General features: G+C 36.1%; 1 protein-coding gene across 26 annotated transcripts in view; it reads left to right on the top strand.

The window, feature by feature from the left end:
* Positions 1–20,106: 20,106 nt before the first annotated feature.
* Positions 20,107–21,710, top strand: part of LOC129725401 (glutamate-gated chloride channel) — a 289,723-nt gene continuing 288,119 nt past the window's right edge. For 25 of the 26 annotated variants that reach the window (XR_008728084.1, XM_055681201.1, XM_055681192.1 and 22 more), the window contains exon 1: positions 20,107–21,198. The gene's annotated coding sequence lies outside the window, so the exon portion shown is untranslated. The remainder of the gene's footprint in view (positions 21,199–21,710) is intronic. The other variant, XM_055681189.1, reaches the window with a different exon arrangement.

Below are 21,710 nucleotides of genomic sequence, written 5' to 3'. Positions count from 1 at the left end.
CCATCTGCAGAGAAAAAGCGTAGTTATGAATATTGTTATGCAGTTTGAAATAAAAGCTGCAATCATAAATGTGTGAAAATTAGTGTACATTGTGCCAGACATGATCCAGTAAAATTATATGATGATTTCTGGTAGCAGCCATTTCATCCGGTGGCGGAGCGCTTCCTCGAAAATGCTCACAATCACCAAGGAAACGGTGTGATTGTTTATGTGCGAGTGGTGAAAAAAAAAGTAACGGAATGCTTTGTGCGCTGAATGCTGACTCGATGTATAAGATAAGTGCATTGTGTTTATATTTACAAAAAATATTTATTTAATAATTTCGCTCAGTGGTTGAGTGATTCTTTTTCGAAACTTGAGTAGATTATTTATATCTTCCGGGAAATAGCAAATATAAGCTAGTTTTATAGAATCTTTTCTAATAATTTTGTTGGTATTTCATCAAGCTTCATTTCAGGATTTTCCTAGCTTTTGAACAGTTATTGATTTTTGAGTGACTATTTCAAATATTTGTAAATAGGGATTACATGAATGCACGACTGTATAACTAAGTGTATGTTTCACTTTTTCGATTTTTCATGCTTCTGGGCGTATTGCCAATTTTGACTAGTTCGGCATTTTGATAATAAACTCAATATACTGGCCAATTTAGATATCTGCGTTTTTGAATAATTAAGGCTTTGTATGCATGAAACTTTGCCAATTTTTCTATTTAATAGGTAGCATTCGCATCGAAATGTCGTGTCCCCGAGCGTCTGCGTCGGCAGAAGGGAAATTAGCGGTCGTGCGTAATGCTTCGGTTTAAACCGCGTTTCTGGCTCGAGAGAGTTTTGCTCATATGAACGTTTTCGAAATGAAGCGGGGTATACCCAGATACTTGTTCATGTCTCACAGTGACCATTTAGCCGAAAATTTCGTTCGGTCGATAAATATCGTGACTAACGAAAACGCGATGTGTAGCTTCCAAAGAATCACGTCAGCCGACGTGTACTTGGGATTGACAAATAGCTGGTTGCTACAAGTGGCAAAGGCTACTTAACGCGCGTCGTACGCAGAGGATCGCAGTGTTTGGCAAAAAAGATACTCATGGTTCGTTTCCGTAATAAGCGCGCAACATTTTTATATTCCGTTTTTCAGGTGTGTTTTTCGCGGGATGGTTTTCTTTTTAGAGCAGACGAAGTGAATACGAGAGACGTCGTTAGTCGATCTGTTAGATAGAAAATATCCGGTTGACCGAACCCCTAGAAACTCCGCGTTTATACCTTTCATGAGGCCGTTTTATTTTCAGATAGATCACCAACGCGCAATAGCTTTCGGCATAAAGAGGATCACCTTACGAGGAGAAATTCAATCATTTGAAGTTGTCTCAATTCGGTCAAAGATCCAGTATCCTTGCGTTCGATTTATTATTGTGGTGTTACATTGTCAAACTGAATCAGTTCGAATCGCATTATGATTATCGTGGCGGATGTAATGGCGCGACACTTGTTCTAAAGAATCCGACGCTCGAAATCAGTGCATCGTTTACCAAAACGAACCCTGCTGTATACCTTGCCCTTTCTCCAACTTCCCAGTGATTTCTCGTGGAAGTGCAGAGGTGTTCTCGGCTTCCATAAAGCGAGTATCACGTCAACATTTTCCTATACAAACTCCTTCTTTGACCTGCATTCGGATGCGGCCGGCGCTGGTATTGCCTAATAAACAGATTAAGGTTACCAGTTTTTACACATTGAGGATGCATGTTGGTCCCAAGCATCATCTATTGGTTCTCTGTGTAATTACTGCTGATCTGGCAATAACAGAGTAGCAACCGCGGGCGGTCAATCATGCTCATGCTCATGCTCAATTGCATATGAATAGAAATGTACGAACAAAAGTGTACCACTGCAATACGAATAGTACCGCTGCAGTACGAATAGAAGTGTACCGCTGAAATGTACGAATAGAAGAGTACTACTGCAATCATAGACGACGAGAGACCTGCGGTTCTTTACTCCACTGGTACTGTTGCTTTTACCGGCATGTTTTCTTCCAAGACATCAGTTTTTATTAATTCTTCAGAACCTAACACGCAGGTTTAGAAATTGTTCAAGGATGGGTATTGTTTCAAACTTTTAGGAAAACTTTTACCTTCGAGACATCATATTAGTCTAAGCTCATGGAAGCAAAAATGAATTGACCTATTGGGACGGGGACACTCTGTCAATTTTTATTTCGAAATTGATAAAGGGAATATCACAGGGAACGGATGGTGTACATTCACGTCGTCTGTGCTAGGAATGCTCGCATGTAATTGGTTCATTATGCGCGTAAATTTGTTATTGAATTTTTTCATCAATTTTACCGCTTAGCAATGAAATTAGAGTGTTAATTAGCATATTACAAAATTGTTATACATTTTATCTATCCAACAACATATTGGTTATTATAATCCATCATGTGGTTATGCTGTTATTAACGTTTGAAATCTGACGCAACATTTGCCCGTTTCATTTCCAATTTTACAGAATGCATCCCAGTATAGTAAACAAAGACGTGTCCCACGTCAAAAATATAATTGTTACTACAAAATGATAACTAATCATTGATAGTTGACTGAACTTGGAGAAATAAAAAATTAAAATGTTTTACTTTTCCAAAAAAGCGCTGTTACTATTTTTTTACAGTATAGGTATATGAAAAGATAAAATTATTATGTGCAACTTTACCGAAGACACCTACCAATCAAATAAACCTTTTAAGCTCTAAAAAAATTTTATCAATAATGGGCGCTCGGTTTTGGATAAACATTTAAATTAGATTTCCCGTTAGCACAAAGGGTTTATAAATCGAGTCGACTGAGCAGAAGGCCTATTCATGATTAAAATATGTTGCTTTTTCTTTTATATGAAAATTTACTCCCTTTTTCAAATCTCCATGAACAGACAACCATCAACGTTTAACTAAGCTTTCGAAATTTTTATATTTTTTTTTTATTTACTTCACTTGGTGTAAGGAACCATTCAAATATTACATAACGCGGAATTTGGCAATTTTCAATACCCACCCACCCCCACGTAACGCAATTTTACATGTTTGCCACACGCAATGTAACGCTTCGCTGAATACCCCCCCACCCCTGAGCGCGTTATGTATTATTTGAATGAGCCCTAACGTCACTAATATATAGCGCGGGCATCCAATGCTTATCAAGCTTTGCTTTACTAACCACCTTGCTCGCGGCTCTCCAATTCGTCGTGTATCAACCGGACATATCCAACCCAGCGTATCCGTCCGGCTTTGACTATCTTCGAGATACCATTAAGTATGCCAACGAGTAACTCTAGCTCGTGATCATTTTCCATCAATGGACATTGAGCAATTCTCGCTGAAACTAGGCCACTAGGTGCACAAGGTCTTTCAAATTTGATATACATGCACATAGTTATTAGAAATAGAGAAAAACTGATAATGCCATTTTTGTTTGATCGAATTTGTTGACCCCTTGGTCACCAAGGGGCGAAACAGTTTTCAGAAAAGTTGAAATTTTAGCAATTCTTGATGTATTATTTGAGCTATACCTCTAAAATTCGTAATGTAAAGTACTACAAGTAGCACTTTTCTGTAAAGAGGAATGATAGGACTTTCATTTGAAGTGATCAGAATTTAGGCCGCCATCTTGAATTTTGCCGGCATCTTGGATTACATCAGAAAAATGCAATTTTGACCGTGTTCTGAGACACGCATTGGAAAGCTGAGAAAAAATTCTATAAGATGCAAGAAAAAAATTTGGTGAGCATCAGTGTTAACCCATCAATGGCGTGATCCACTCACAACCAACCAAACTGATCTAGATTCAATCCTGGCCGATACCGGGAGATTTTCTGAGGCGAAAAATCTCCGGGATCACGTCTTCCATCGCATGAGGAAGTAAAGCCGTTGGCGCCGGTCCGGTAATCAACGGGTCGTGAGTTAGGGTCCTGGTGGAGTCGCCTCCCGGGCGTCGGTGACTGGCACAGCAACAGTGGCGGAACTAGACCGACGGAAAACAAGCGAGAATGAAAAAAATTAAAAAAACCGTTTTCTATAAGTACATTATTTATAATTCTTCAATATGAAAGTAAATTACTCCATTTCCGTCGTTTCGTGTGTTTCACTACACTATGTTATAATTTCAAACTGTTTGGTAATAAATATTTTCACACTTCAAGGGTGGATCTTTTTTGTGACTGTCACTATAGTAAAGCGGCCTTTCAAAAAGTCATAGTATAGCCCGTTCCGAAAAATATAAATACACTTACGATCAACCGTCATTTCAAATAACGTGCAGTATTCAACCAAACGTTGGCTGCGTCCTGTTGTTTACATCCAAAAGAAACAGATGCTGTCATTTTTTCTAACATTTAGTGCGAAATTTTGAAAATGCGTGGCCTTTCTCCCGAGCGAAGAAAGCGAATTGTGCACAAATGGGGCACCGTGAGTGGTCTTTCTATAAGAAAATTAGCCAGAGAAGAAGGTATAAGTGTCGGAGCAGTTCAAACCGCATTGTGGAAGTATTGTAAAGAGTGCACATTTACTGATGCCCCAAGACGTGGTAGAAAACCCGGGCCTGTTGATTCCACAATCGACTAAAAGGTTAAGGAATACTACAAGCGGCATTCTTCAGTGTCAGTACGAGATGTGGCGAGAAAGCTTGGAACCTCGGCGAGTAACGTTGTGCGTGCCAAGGGAAGAATGGGTCTGCAGACCCGTCGGAAGCAGAAGCAGCAAAAACGAAATCCAAAACGCTGAAGCTGAATCTGTAAAACCGAGAGCTTGGAAGCTTTATGACAAACTTCTGACCAAAAAAATGGGGTGTGTTATCATGGATGACGAAACCTACATAAAACTGGACTATAAGACTCTGCCAGGACCGCAATTTTATACATAACCGAAGGGAAAGGATGTCCCTGGACCAGTGAAAGCCATTTACATCGAAAAATTCGGCAAGAAGGTAATGGTTTGGCAGGCCATTTGTGAATGTGGGAAAATATCTCGTCCATTCATTACGAATGACAAAATGAATGGTGAAATTTAGGTGAAAGAGTGTTTGCAGAAAAGGTTGTTACCCATGGTTAAGCAGCATTACAATCCTCCAATCTTCTGGCCCAATCTTGCTTCCTGCCATTACTCTAAGGATGCACTAGGGTGGTATAAAACAAATAATGTCACATGTGTCCCAAAGGAGATGAATCCTCCAAACTGCCCTGAAATCCCTATTGAAACTTTTTGGGCTTTGACCAAGGCAAAGCTAAGGAAATATGTCAAACCAGCGGACAATGTTGAAAAATTTAAAAAAGATTGGCTTAAAGTGGTAAAATTGGTCGGAGAACACACTGTGCAAAAGCTTATGAGTAGTGTTAAGAGAAAAGTTAGAGAACTCGCGTATCCTACGAAAAATAATCCCAACTTGAATTGAAACTGGAAAGAAAACACTTTTTATCTATATTTCAGAATAAAATGACCCGAAAAATCTTATATTTTTTGTTTTATTCAAGAAAGAAGATGTATTTATAATTTTCGGAACAGTCTATATCTTCTTGTTATGTTTAACCTGCTGAACTCCATTTTTAAATTTATTTGAATAATTTAGAAAGACATGAAATAATCGTAATCTGACATATTGCGTCAATCGAGGTTCTTATGGCGTGGGAAATTATTTTTTTCCAGTAGCAAATTATTGTACATAAATATCTTTCAATTTTACCAAGTCAAGATCGTTAGTAGAAGTTAAAATTGAAAGCAAAAATTATGGGTTGTCTGTCAAGCTGGAAAAAATTTCTTCCGCAGTACACTTGGTTATGGCTGCAATTCAATCATCAACCAAACTCGCGTGCCTGAAAATTCAATTTATTGTTTTGACACGCTTTAAATAAACTATACGAAAAAGCAACACAGCCTCGACACTACAGTCTGCTTTCGGAATTTGGCCTTGGAATTGCACAAGTCGATGGTGGAAACAATAGTTTCTCTCTAATAGCCAAAATTTGAACATACAACTACTGGTGTTTATACTGGCCTTATACATTGAGGCCAACTGGAAAGCTGCACCATACAATATCACGCAAATTGCCACAAATTTATTTCGTGCGAATCAATTTAAACCACTGGATGGCATATGATGTCGAAAATGTCAAGAGCAATTTAGTAATTTGATGAGCACAGGCAAACTATTTAGTAGCTGGTTTTGGAGGTGTTCAAGGAACTCCAATAAATCGGATTATCGGTCTGTTGTAGTTGAACAATAAATATTTCCGAACAGTTCATGACTTAGGTGCATTATTATCGCTCCAGCTAGGATTTCGAATTTTGCACCACTAACCTCAAGCCGTTAGTCCGACAGTTCAAGCGCTCCGATCCGGGGCAAAACAATCCAATGTAAATTTGATTCCGAGTCATCAAGTCACCGGTACCACTCGTACATAGAGAAAGGTCAAATTTATGAATAATTGATGAGTGATATTCGTCTATGCTTATCGGAGGGAGATACAGTGCATAGCTTTTTGCCCCAACCAATTGACCCCTGACTGTTATAGCCCCATTTGGATTTGATTGTTCGAAGCAACCCTGAATTTACGCTTTTGCGTCGACAACTGATGGTAAATGAAGTATGCTTCTCTAAAAATCGTCTTTCCTTCAACTTCATTGTGAACGGTGGCCCAAAATATATGTTTTATTTCCCATTGAACGACAATTTACTGCAAGCAATCGCAAACGGAAGGCTTGAATTTTTTCACAAAACAATCGATAGTTTCGCTATTCGGTCGATCAATTCGAGTTCTCTCGGGAAAGCATGTATATATAAATTTTCTGCTCCACCAAGTAGCACCGATCCGATGAATTATTCATACACTCAAGCATTTGTTCGGTGCTATTGAGTGCTAGCTCTTTGAATAGAGCTATTGAAAAGTTCAATGAACAAACAGCAACATGAAGGTGTACTCGCGTTCGATTGACTATTTAGGATTTTAATCATTGATAATGCGAAATACAATTTTTCTAGCCATGCGCGAAGCGGTAGGTTAGAAGTTTCTTCCCAAGAATAGAGCGTCGAAAAATTGCTTTGTAATAAGCTTTGCGACAAGAGAAAATTGAATTATTCGTAGTGAGTTGACATAAATTTCTCTTCCACTGGAATGCTTCGTAATGATCAGCAGTTTCACAAACAGTGAGAAGCATAATTCGGTTCGAGTTACGACTTTTGCATTCTTTTGTTTGTAATTATTCTTCTATTTACTTATTTTTGGTATGAGAGATATGAATGCTCGAATGGAATTGTTGAAATTGCTAGCTCGGGTGTTTCTGTTCTACTCTGTATAGTGAGTCTCTGTCGATGGTGGTTTTTTAAACAGGCTATTTAGTACAAATATCATTACTGTTAAGTCACTACAATCGTAGACTTTTTCTGGAAAATATTCTTAAACTTGATAATACATATGAAGTAGTTTCACCGCAAATATAGTCGGATAGTTGACTAGTATTGGGTTGTAGAACGGCGAACTGGATATAAACAAGTGGAAAACGGAGCGATTTTGGTTCCATGCAAACGAACATGCAAACAAAATCAAGGTAACCAAGCACATGAAGGTAAGGTAAACAATTATTCTATGTAATAAATTTGATGCCGATTACAGGGACTGGATTCGTGGGTAGAGCCAAAAGTGCTCAGCGATTTATCACGACAGCACCGCGACTCGGCGTGACTCGGTTGCAACCACAAACAGCGAAGTCATACATAGATTTTTTTTTCAGTATATACTCTCCTGTGCCACAAAATCCATTTTATTCTCAACCTTCATTGATGTGCCATTTATTCGGTCAAGGTAAAGGAAAGCCATGCTATAATTTCCACATGACGACGCCACAAGTCTACGCGGAGGTTTCGCTGAACCGTCTTCCTGCCGGTCGGGTGCCTGTGCGTATTGATTGGAATAATGCACATTGCGAAAAGGCCATAATGCGGCATTTATCGCAGCTCAGCGGGTAATATTTCATTCGTGATGATTAGTAATTCTTTCTTTGTGGAAAGTTGTGGCAGAGTTGATAAAACAGTTACCAGGCTGATTAGCCGCTTGTCCTCGGGGTTGTAATACCTACATTTAATTGAAAATTCCAAAAAAAAAAAAACTAGCGTAAACAAAAATGAATTGTTGTGAAAAACAAAACAAAAATCTCTTAGAAAATTTTTCTTCACAAATCTTATTTTTGTTACAAACATACTCCCATTTAAATGCAATCGTATTTTGAAAACTGTAACTGAGAAGGAACTGGTGGGATGTAAAAGGAACTTGCAGAGTTGGACCAAAATATAAAAATAATTTTGCGCAACTGATAGAGCAGTGGATAAGAAGAAGAAGAAAACAAGGCAGATAAAGTAGTAGAATATGGCAAAAAGTATATAATGGAGCTATGGGGATTCCCATTGGGGAATTTTACTACACAAAGGTTTTTTTTTACTCGGGAAATACATTTCAAAGTTGTATTTGTATGACAGTTGTCAATTTTAGAGCCGAAATGCAGTACTTTAAATTCTCAGTATTTGCATTTGGGGCCATCCACATACCACGTGGACAGCCTTGGGGGGAGGGGGGGGTCGGATAATGTACACGGTCCATAAAATTTTTTAGAATTCATATGGGCAGTTGTCCACGGGGGGGAAGGGGGGGGGGGTTCAAAATCGTTAAAAATCTGTCCACGTGGTATGTGAATGGTCCCTTTAGTATTTAGTGTTTAGCCAAAAACGGAAGACGTGATTGAAATTTATATTTAATGTACTGTGAATAATGAAGAAGAGCAACCCACATGATAAACCGCGTAAAAAAGACCTTATTTAGGTCAAAATAATCATATTCGTTCAATAAAAAAATCACAATTTTTGGTAAGAATACAGAAAACATATTGCATATTAGTCTTTAGATTGACTAATATCTCATTCAAACGAGGTTCAAACATTTTTAAAAGGTTTTCTGTGTTACATTTTAAACTCAAAAAAAAAATTTACGCGGTCCCATACAAATTTGAAAAAAAACTTTAGTGTAACTGAGTAAATAAATTGAAAACTACACATCCAACCAAATATTCTTTATAATGTTCAATTACACAGGTCGATAAAAACGAAGGGAAAAATGTCCTAAAGCTCAAACTGGAAAAGAGCAAGATTATAGCTTTTCAACCATTCGGGCTCGAAAGAGTAATTGCTCGCCGGGTTCATCGCTTCTTATTTACTTACATTTATTTACTTAAAGTCTCAAAAGACTTTACGCACTTCCAACTTGGATAAGATATTTATTTTCGACAGTTTTTTTTTGCGAAACTTTGACGTAAGTTGGCGCTGTGGGAGCTCAAAAACGTGAACTTAAATCATTTGCTGTACAAATAATGGTTCCATTGACATACTATCTTCCGAAGATATTAAGTATAAAAAAAGGCTCAAATTATGACAAAAAGTTTTAGTTCGAAACTCAACCGCTAGTGGTGCTTCAATATCTAACTTTTTAGCCTTACGTTTCAGAGAAATGGTGTCTTCAGCAAAGTTATAGATAACGTTATTACAAAAACTTTGTGGAAGACACTTTTCTTTTTACTCTTCTTGTTTTGGATATATAACGTTTCTTATTAGACTTGTTTAAAAAATTAGTTTTTCTCGAATATACAAAAAACTGTAACATTTAGAAGGTAACAATGTTCGGCATATATTTGTATATCATTAAAACACACAACTTTGTAGAAGACACAAAATAGATAGCTTCCACACAACCCAAGTTATTGCCAAAAAATGTTAAAACGATCAAAGTGATTTCGTAGAGAGATTATGATAATATTTCATTCTATGCAGGTTTCGTCTGCTAGTTTTTGCTATTTTGTGCTCTTGGTGTGTACAAAAAATGATGCTAGTTTAACATTTTTCTACATTTCTTCTACAAAGTTGTGCGTTTCAATGAATGTTGAACATTATTACCTTCTAAATGTTACAGTTTTTTGTATATTCGAGAAAAACTAATTTTAAAAATAAGTCTAATAAGAGACGTTATATATCCAAAACAAGAAGAGTTAGAAGAAAAGTGTCTTCGACAAAGTTTTTTGCAATAAAACTTTGTCTATAACTTTGCTGAAGACACCATTTCTCTAAAAACGTAAGGCTATAAAGTTAGATTTTGCAGCGCCACTAGCGGTTGAGCTTCGAACTAAATTTTTTTGTCATGATTTGAGCCTTTTTATATACTAGATATCTTCGGAAGACAGTATGTCAATAAAACCATTATTTGGAGAGCAAATGAATTAAGTTCATGTTTTTGAGCTCTCGTACCCTTGTGCATTTCTGTGAATTGTGGTGCCCTGAAGTGCGTAATGTTTTCAGAGACTTAAATGAGGTTTTCTCGTAAGCCAAGATTCAAGCGACGAACCCGGGAGCAATTACTCTGCGGCCTTTCAGCACACTTTATCTTTGCTGGGAGCACCAAAATTCACGCAGGTTCTACGGATTTCTGCTAATCTAGGACTCGAGGATTATAACTTTTTAACCATTCCTGTGAAATTTGATACCTTTAACCGGTTTAAAAATGCGCCAACTTACGTCAAATTTTCACATGGTAATTGTTAGCCAGGTTCGTTGCTTCAGGGTTATGTATACGATAAAACTTATTGAAATCCATGCAAAAATGTTGGTGGCTAGGGGCACCAAAACTAAAAGGAATGGTTAAAAAGCCTTAATCTTTCATTTTTTTCAGTTTAAGCTTCAGGGCTACCCCTGTGCTGACCAGTGTTATTTTCAAAAATATTGAAGTTGAAACAATTCCTTGAAACGTAGCTTTTAAGTAAAAGTTCGTCTTACATTTCTCCTTCTAGAACTTTTCATCAATAGTTTAAGAATAGTGTCAAGATTCAATAAAAAATTAATTTGACAAGACGTAATGACGCAATGAATATGTTTTGATTTGAGGTATAATTTTCAGCTTTTTTTCTGTTTATCTTCAAAAAAACTCGGATGCATTCATGAACTTAATTATTATAATTTCTTCCATTTGAAATGATTATTTCAATTGCTTAAAATTATTGGATTACAAATAATTTGAAAAATGTCGGAAATAAATGTTTTTCAAAAATCTTAACCTTCTATATAAAAATACTTTTCATTGCTTCATTCTGGACTTTGTATCATTAGCTGCACTGTAACTTAAAGTTTCTTTAAAATAAACTAAAAAAATTCAATCCTTGTTTTGTAAATTTGAATTCAGTGTTTATTAAGATTTTTTACTGGTCAAACTAATTTATTTTCAGTATTCATTAGCTATTAGTAGGCTACAGATCGTTCTCAATCAGATTTTATGTACAACCAATGGCTTCTGAGCTGAAATGCTTTGTACATAACCTGTGCCATGAAGGAGATTAGTCTGGGGTCTGTCAACCCAAGTAACAAAACTGGCTGTACCAAAGTTTTATAGCGCTTTTATGGCTGTATTAAGCGCAATACGACTTTGATAAAACCAATATTGTTACTTGGGAACTTTTTCCATCTGTGGAAAATACTCAGTTTACTTAGCTAAACACGTATGCAAAGTTTCATTCAAATCGAAAATGGTTGAATAAATTTTGGCGGTTTTTTTACAAAATAAATATGGGTCATTGCATCTCGAGTGTGCAAAAAAAGGAGACAAACGTATCAACGACCTGCTCAGACTTGGTTCGAATTTGAGCTTTAGCTTGAGCTTGACAACCGCCCCTCCGTGATTGATCTGAGTTAGTGAAGGTGCACCGAGAACCACGTATATAGCAACTTTCAATTATTTTCCATCTTCAATGTAAAACAATTCCTTCAATTCAGTAGCTTCCTCTATGTATAGATCGATATCGGCGCCGGCCACGTCCTCACAGTAGCTAGGGTGAGGAAGAAGATCATAAGGAATGAAGCCCAGTCGTTGTTGTCGAAGACCGAGTTTGCCTCTGCATGTCCACTGCTGCGACGGAGAGGAAGGGTTGTGTCACCGTGGTAAGTAATCGAACGATTGTGCGCACCACGTTTTCAGATTTGATTCAAATTTTGGGGAATTATTCATATAAGGTCACTGTGCAAAAATATCAACTTCAGCTCCGATTGTCTCCTTGGAACCCTCCCTTGTTAGGATATAAGTGACATTCTTCGTCAAAAATCGTTATTATCTTTTAATTATGGCTCTAAACGTATAGCGTTTAGAACTAAAATGATTCATTTTTTTGAGAGAATTAGTCAAGTAATATGAAAGCAATATCAATTTTAATGGGCAGAGTTGCCAAATATGTTATTTTTGCATAGGAAAAATTTAATTGCATTTTTCTGCGAATGAGTGTGTTTTGAAATCAAATTTGGTAACTTCATCGTATTTTTAGAGTATTTTACACGAAAAACACATCCCTAGTAACAATATTAATTTTATCAAAGTTTTCTAGCGCTCAATACAGCCAAAACAGCGCTATAAAACTTTGATAAAACTAATTTTGTTACTTGGGATATCACCCCGAGATATTAGAAGCAAAACTCGAGTTACAGCATTTTCAGAAATAAAACTCTATATTGTTCAAAATTTCTCTTCTTATTTTGTTAATAGCTCTGTTTTGGTTTTGGACATTCTGGATGCAATTTGGAGGAAATTCGGAAATATATAAATTTTAATCGGAAGTGTTGCCATCTGCTTTGATATCCATAATATTTTAATTACTTTGCAAATTTCAAGTTCTAATTTCAATATCGCAAGGAACGATTTCTCTGGATGAAATTTTCTCAAGGAATAGATTCTCAAAACTCAAAGTCACTAATTTCGCAATGTAGCAAAACAATCACCTCGTATTTTTTTTTTATTTGTTTTGATTTAATTTGGTTTATTTAATTCATCCAACCTTTTGTGGTTCTAATAAATATAGGGAGGGGAAAAAACCCAGATGAGTTTGAACAGCACGTCCATTCTCAAACAAGCCTAAAAAAACTTCTCAAAAATAAATTACAAATTATTCATACATATAAGACAATTATTTCAATTACATATAACACAATTATTAACTATAAACAAAACGAAAAAAACAAGTCACAGTTGGACACACTAAAAATTAAACATTTTAGGATGTCTGTTTTCTTCTTCAGCCATAGACCTAATGGGCTCATTCATTCCGTAGTTGGTTCGTTGGAAATTCAGACGACTCCTCGGACGAGCTGGGCAGTGAAGTTGTAGCTGAGCTAGCAATGCCGTGTGTCATAAATTGATTTTAAAAATTTTAATAGCGGTAGTTGCTTTCAAGCACTTTCGTAACTGTTCACGGGTTTGCAGAGCTATCAGAGCAAAACAATTCTCGTACGGTGGAAAGTTATCCGGATCTCTCCAAGGTGAATTCCGAAGCGCACAACGAACAAACAATTTCTGGATACGTTCGATACGATCAGTACACCCGTCGTAATGCGGGTCCCGAAAAACGCGGGCAGCTTCCAAAATCGGCCGAACTAATGAACAGTGGAGTGAGCGCAGTGAACGCTAATTTTTTAAAAATATATATTTTTTTTTATAAAAACTACAAAAGATTACCTAAACAATGAAACCGGTATGATTAAAAAACCATTTTTTTTGAGGGGCATATTTCTTTTGGAAGGACAAAAACAATTTTGCCGAAGACACTATGTCAATCAAACAAACCGTTTTGGCTGTAGAAATATTTTTAATTTTCCATAGAGTACTCTATGGTGAGATAAAAGAATTTTTACAGTCAAAACGGTTTGTTTGATTGGCATAGTGTCTTTGTCCTTCCATAAAAAACCCTGTGAAAAAAATTTTTTTTTCAAAATATTAAAATTTTTTTCCTGATTTCTCCATGATCGGACAGGTTTCATTGTTTAGGTAATCTTTTGTAGCTTTTATAAAAGATAGATTTTAAAAAAATGAGCTTTTTTAGATAATTAATTTTTAATTCTATTTTAACTTTGTTTCACAAAAAGAATATTATGTGATTTTACAGTGCATATTTTTTTCTGAAAGACATAATTGTTATCTACAACTTTGCCGAAGACATCATACCGATCAAACAAATTGTTTTGACCCTTAAAATATTTGTTATCATCAATACCTTCCCAAAATAGCATTTTTCAATAACTTCTCAAAAATGAGTCGTGTTCCAAAAAAATAAACAAATAGAACAAAATGGCACTTTTTGCCTATAGAAACGTCTGTGCAAAGTTACAACCAAATCAAAAATGACAATTTAAAAAAAAATATTAAAACTGGGACATTTTTTGTGGAACTGCTCCTCAGCTTCTCCAATATAATATGATGGTCGACACGATCTAATGCTGCCTTCAGGTCAGTGTACACCGCATCAATTTGAAGGCTTTGATCTAATGTGTGCAGGCAATGTGAAGAGAATTCCAGTAAATTAGTCGATACCTATCTAAGAGGTGCTAATATGAATCTTCACCCGAAAGAAGAGATAATAGTTCATGATGGACTACAAAACCTTCGAGCATGCACACAGAAAGGTAATACCCCTGTAGTTTTTTACGTTTAGTTTGTCACTTTTTCTGAAGATAGGAAACATGTAAAAAGACTTCCAGATGCTTGGGAAAGTGGAGGATGCCAATGCACAGTTGGGAATCGCTGGCCATCAGCCGTTAGCTGTTTCATAATATTTTTCCTTAATTGCTATAACATTCAAGTGTCTAAATCCAAAATTTGGGCGCAATATCATGAAATCTGAATTTTAAAAGCGATAGCAGATTTTTTTTTAAAGTTGAAATTTCATCCAGGATTAGTTTTAATCATAACCATGATACCCCATTAATGAATATTTATGATATCGAACTCAACCCGTAAGAATAAAATATAAATTCGGGCAAAAATCACAAAATTTAGCAATAAAAAGTTATAAAAATGCGTGTTAAAAAAAAAAAACATTAAAAAAATATTTATGAAATCTTAAGTATATCAAACTAATTCTCACTTTCTGCATATGTAAAACAATATTGAAAACATTCAGCCCTTTTCAATTTATGATCATGAAATTCGCTAAACTGATTGAAGTGTCAAATCCTAGCAGCAAATTCATACCATCAAACTCCGGCTAACAATAGCCTGTTTGCAAATTGCTTGTGCTTCGCATTCGTTTGCATACAAACAGTTTGCTGTATGAGAAAAAAAAAACAAAGAACATTCGTCGCCTTCCACATCTTTTCGTATTCATTAAGAACGTTATGTGATTACAGTGTCCTGGTTTTCAAATCCATAAATTTGCTAAATTTTATTATGGAGTCTTCAACTTCAGCGGCACCACCTAATCCAATGTCTGGTAAGTTGTCAATTCATGGTTTTAAACATGTATTTAAATGTCCTCTTTCAACCACACAAACCGGACAAAAAAGACTACACATATATGGAACAATTAAACATCAAAAATCACTAGAAGAAATGAAAATAGCGGCGAAAGAAATTTTTCCTGCTGATAAGTATAATGAATTTCAAATTTTCTGGAAGCATTTCAACAGGCATTAACAGCGGAAGATGATGATGATGATTTTTTCAATTTGTAATTAGTTTGTATTACTTATGTTGTTTTAATTTAATAAAAAATATACATATAGATTTAGTCAAAAAACTTTCAATTCGAGGAGGTCGTCCATAAATTACGTATTGTTTTCAATGGTGAGGACATCCAGTGGGACTACTCTAAAAAACCTGAAAAAAAAGTACCAAAAAACACATTAAAAATTGGATTTCGTGCTTTATTGACGGCCCCATACAAAAAATGGATGCCAGATTCGTTTTTAGCACCCTAAATTTATGTAAATACCAACTTTTTGTCGCATTTATCGACACTTTTTTTGCTTGGCCAGCCTTTGTATGAAGGCAAGAGAAGCTTTCAGAAATTCGCAGCAACTTTTGAACATTTTTACACTAGCTACAGCGTTGTCACAAATAAGTTCGGTTCCCTCAATTTCGGTTAAATTTCGAAGTTTTCCTTTGTTTATATTTCCAAATATGCTCAATTTTTTTTAATAGTATTATGTTTCCAAAAGTTATATTATTTTATGTTTCATAGACAGGGTTTTTGATTATGGTACCTGTCCACATAAGCGAAAAAATGTTGGCCTGAAAAAATTATAACTTTTTAACTATTCCTGTGAATTTTAGTGCCCCTAGTGTATACAAAAGTACGTCAAAAGACAACAGAGTAATCGCTTCTACTTTGGCGTATTGTATTTTGAGCTCTAGAACAAAACCTGTGTTAACCAGTGTTTTATACTTGATAACACTGGTCAACACAATGAAAAAAAAAGCATTCCGAAAGCTCAAACTGGAAAAAACGAAAAATTATAGTTTATTTCCTGCATGGACTTCCTCACTGCGACCGAATCGTTGATCTATTGTGAGATATGCCCGGGTGTGTGCTGTATCCCGCACTTCTATTATTAGCAATACCGCTATTGAAAAGTGGCATTGCTTATTATTATTTTTTTATCAGTGCTTGTGTGTAATGTGCTACCCTTCCTTTTTACCCGCTTACTATACCGAGCCTCGTTCCTCCTGTCAAATATCACCAATTAAAATTCCCTGGAGAAGTTTCGTTGTGCGTCCTTCTGGCCAGTTTTATTGATAAAAGGGACTTATATTTGTTAAGAGGAAGTCACGCAAAGGTATTTGTAGATTTCAGCGTAAAGGAAGGATAACTGGTGAGGAGCCTTAGAATAAACCTATGCTTGAAGTCCTTTTTGTCATCGAATGGCCTGATTTTATACTAAGATTCGAACCCACGACCATCCGCTTGACAAAGCGGACTCTGTAACCTTGCGGCTACGCAGCTCCCCAAGATTATAGTTATTCAAGCAATCTTATGAATGTTGGTGCCCCTAGCCATTACTATAACGCGTCAACTTACGTGAGAGTGTCGTATAAAATGTTTTGACGTTGTGTTTACGAGGAAACTCATTAAAGTCTCTGGAAATAGTTCGGACATCAAAATTCACAGGAATGGTTGAATAGTTTTCGGAGTCCAACTGTGTTGACCAGTGTAATGTTCTATCTATTCTCAATGCAATATTTTGTTACAATCTGTGGTAAAACAAAGTAAAAAAAAAACACTATGTAATTGTCTAATCTGAAATGAAAGCATATTCATTTGACGGAAAACGCAACTTTATTTTTCAAATGCAAAATATAACATAACTGGCAACACAGTCACTTCAAATTGACATTTTTTGGGTTCCTCATCTAATTTGGAATGTACATTGACATAACTTATCCGGAGAAAAAAATAAACATTTAGAAAAAAGTTGTGATTGGTGTTTTTCGTGTGAAATTTTCTCAGGAACACGAGCTAATTTTCAAATTTCAAATCATAATACACTGCAATTTAAATTTTCCAATGCAAGAATAGCACATTTGGCAACACGACAGCTTAAAATCGATATCATTTTTAGATTCTGTGACTAATTTTCTCAAAAAAATAACACTGGTGTGGCCCTAATGCTCAAACTGGAAATTTGGTGCCCCTATTGTATGCACGAGTGTGTCAAAAGTTTCCACCAAGTCCCCATTCGCTTACCACGAAAGTGGACCATGCGCTCCCTTTCATTGTAGGATCAATGGAGACGCCTAGTTAACCTGATTTAGAGGGAAATTTGGATCTAGAGCTCGATAGCAGTATTCTGGAGAAAAGCTTTAATCTACAAAGTTGTTATATATGAGGAGGTGTTCAATTTTATTTGGTCACATATCAGGGTCAGATATCAAACTCTCGTATCTTTGTAGATAGAATTAGATTAGTCTGCAATGTTGTGGCTTCGTTAATTTTGAGCAACTTTGAAAAAAAATTTCTCCTATCTTTCAAAATTGCTGATTTAGAGCTATCTTACTAAATTTCTAAATAAACTACTGAATCGATTGTCGTGAAAATGTATACACAGGGGTTTTCGAGTACGGGGTGTGTCACAGAAATATTATTTTTGCTCTGTCTTATAAGGGTTTGTTGAGGGGAGAGAAATTTATCTTCATAATCTTAGCAATTCGTATTCGTATTCGTAAGTATTTGAATGTGAAACGGAGTTTTGCGACGTTACGTTACGTTACGTGTAATCTCAAACTTCGCTATATCTTTGTGGTGTAGTCAAGAGGGGGGGGGGGAATTCAAGAGGTGGAGGAGTTTAATGGTAATAACCACTTACCATTTGATTAGGTACGTAAAGGTTCTATAGTAGTAGATATTTTTTAGAAGATAGAAAACAATTTTTTTCTCAAAGTAGCTTATAATTAACGAGGCATTGATACAAAGATACGAAAGTTAGTTATGTGATTCCATTCAAAATTTTGGGTCACCCTAATATGTGACAACATAAAAATAAGCGGTTTGTCATACGAAACAACTTTGTAGAAGGAACTTTTTCTCTAGAATACTGCGTCTCCATTGATTTAACAATGAAAGGGAGCGCATGGTTCACTTTAAGGGTAAATTGGTGGGGGCTTGGTGGCAACTTTTGACGCACTTGTGCATTCAATAAGAGCACCAAAATTCACAGAGACGGTTTAACAGCTATAATATTTCCTTTTTTTTCCAGTTTGAGCATTAGGGTCGCATATTTTTTCTCTTCTGTTGGCCAATCTAACGTAACAGTTAAGTTCAAGACACTAAGTATTTGTAGACATAATTAGAAGAAAATAAGGGTTTCTGACAAAAAATGTCACTTTCATCCAAAAAGCAAGGGGGACGATTCAATCGGTACTAAAGTTGTGATTTTTGCGTAGTGATTTAATATGAACTTGTACCAATCTGAGAAGTTCGTTAACAAGAGATGTGCACACTTGGGATGGATTGACCCATGTATAAAAAATAAATAAAGAATAAAACATAGACGAGGCTGTATGTATGCACGTGATTGAGCTATTTGTTATTTACAGAAACTCACTTTAAAATAGGGAGACGGCATTGTTTTTGGGAAAATTTTAGTTCATAATCATAACATAATGATTTTTCTCAACATATTTTTTTAACTGTAAATACGATTAATTTCAAACAAATTTCACTTTGAAAATATTAAGATCGGATGGGTAGATTTCAAGTTGCAATTTAAAAATATATTTAATGGAAGATAAAATCTTGGTATCCAGTATATCAACAAACTTTCATTCCAATAAAACATAATCGAGACTAAAATAGCATATGCTTCGTTTACAGTGATTTCTATTAAATTTAACATTAAATTAAAATAAAATACCAAAAAGGAGATATACAGCATAACAAGCGTAGTTGGCTGAAATGTAATAAACATTCGAACCTGAAGTAGATGCTGATTGTTTCTAAAGCTAACCAATAACTGAGATTTCGCAGTTTAAGCTTATTTAAGTTATATTCAAATACAATCAGTTCTCGTTGCATAACTTCGTCGTCAAACTCAAACAAACAAATGGTGTCATATTTTTCATTTTCCTGCATAGTTTCCACAGACAGTTTTGCTCCTATATATTTTTTTTTCTACTTAAACCCTTGTTCGAATAACTGTTCAAATAATCTATTTTAAAATTCCTGTACTGATATTCTTATACATCATTGGAATTTGATACCAATCGAACACTGCCGCCAGCCTGGCTCGCTGTGTTACATCAGCAGTTCGATGAAAAGCTTCATTCGGAAGTTCCTTAACCGGCCGTAATGATAAAAGGAAAAAAAAACATAAGCACAAAGAACTACGGCAAATCGGCAGCAAAGAGAGAGAGAGGCCATGCGGTTTTTCCGCCATCTGCGAAAGAGAGCGGAGCGTTCGCTCTTGTTTCAAAATGAAAACAATCAACAAACCGAATATAGTATTTTTCAGCAGCAACAGCAGCAACTCGTGCAGAGTGATATGCGGCATAACCGTCATCGCGGAAACCGTCATCATCATTCGCACCGAGAGACGACAGTGAGTGAGAGGAGGTGAGTAAACGCATGCATTTTCCTAAGCGCATGTCCACACACGGTAAGTTTCTTCTCGCTGATCGGGGCGCCTGGTGACGGTGGGTCCCGGAAACCTCGCCGCACTTTCGAAATTCGTGAACCTCTCTTTGGACCAACCGTCACGACGGATGAAAATTTAGTTCGCTGCGGATTTTCATGAGAAAAACATTTCACTTTACTAGTGGTCCGTGTCTCGTCCGTGCGGTTTGTCCGTTTCTTGATTCTTAATGCCATAGGAATGTCATTTTGTTCGGCTCGGCCGTAAAAGTGCTTTTGCGGGGTGCCGTAAAGTGTAGATTACGTGTCCTTTTTGTAAAATACATAGATCCTGGTAGCTGCAAAGTGAGAATTTCTGTTCCGTAGGAGTCGCGGTTCAACTGTCCTATCAGAACAAAGAAAGTGTGAATCGAATTTGATTACGACACTCTCGAAAATTTTACCGAAGTGACCGCGTATGTGTGCGAAATTTTAATTTAATCCTCATTACCCACAGGAATCGGAAACCCGAAGAGCAGTAGTGCAGTTCGGTCGGCAAAAGTGAAAAGGTTCAGCAGCAGCTTTTTGGTGCTGCAGCCTAAATACAGAGAGGCTAAAAAAACAGGAAAAGTTTCTGGCTGTATTTCGTTTCCTTTGGGTGAAATTTCATACCATAAAGGAAGGAAGGTGGTGTCGGTGTGCGATGAAGAACTAACGACCCGAAAGAAAAGTTTGAATTCTGGCAGTGAATGGTTCCCAGGTGCTAGAAATATAGGAAGAAAAGCCGAAACTAATAGCCACTGATCGCTGGTGGTATAAGTTTGAAAGGCAACAGAGGAAATTTAAATTTGTTGAAAAAATTTCGCGATAGACGGTGTGTACCCAAGCAAGGCGGCGAGGAGGCAATTTTTTTATCTTTCACATTCAACAGTGTGAAAAGTGAATAGAGAAAAAAGCAACAAAAGAGTGCTTCCGATCGTATAATTCTCAGCAAGGAGCATGAACGCGTGCAAGGCAGTGAATTGTAGATGAGCCTGTGATTGTGCAACACCAGTCGAAACAATTGAATATTTTGGCACAAGTACAATGTTACAAAGTGATATTTTGCAAGTTGTTTTATTCTCGATTAGCTGCTCATGCTTTACGTAGCGGCTGTTAGAAGAAAATCTGATAGAAGAGAAGACTTGCATACTAACGAAAGCTACAATTACATATAAGTGATTTGAACGGTTTGGTAAAAAGTGTAAATCACGCCAATACTCGTTTGAGGTAGGTGTCTAAATTAAAACAATCAAAAAGTTATTTGAAACTATGGTTTCTCAATACCGAAGTTACTTTGACAACAGCGCAACTTGTTTCATTTACGACATATAGATTGATTGTTATCACCAATGTTAAATTTTTTTTATATTTTCCTAAGACCAGAATAACGTTAGTTTTTGAAGAGAAAAAAAACCTGTTGCAGGTTTGCAAGAAATGAACTCTGGTTAGGCCAACTAACATCAGTTACATAACAGCATAAAATTGTTTTTGCAATTGTTGAAGGCAAAATCTATCGGCCGATGAAAAGTTAGATGATTGTAAGAAAACTACGAAGAGCAAATTTCATAAAATTTAATGTTTAATCACATCACAATTTATTAGAAGCTAGTTATTTGTTTTAGATTTTAATTTACCGGTAATGTTAGTTATAAACTACCATGCGTTGCTCTCTTTTTATAATCGATATGATGGAGTCGCATGGTTATTTTCGCTTTAATCAATGGGAGCGTGAACACATT

Source organism: Wyeomyia smithii, chromosome 2 (genome assembly GCF_029784165.1).
Source record: "Wyeomyia smithii strain HCP4-BCI-WySm-NY-G18 chromosome 2, ASM2978416v1, whole genome shotgun sequence".
In the NCBI taxonomy this organism is placed as follows: Eukaryota; Metazoa; Arthropoda; class Insecta; order Diptera; family Culicidae; genus Wyeomyia; species Wyeomyia smithii.
This window is presented reverse-complemented; position numbering and strand designations above follow the sequence as displayed.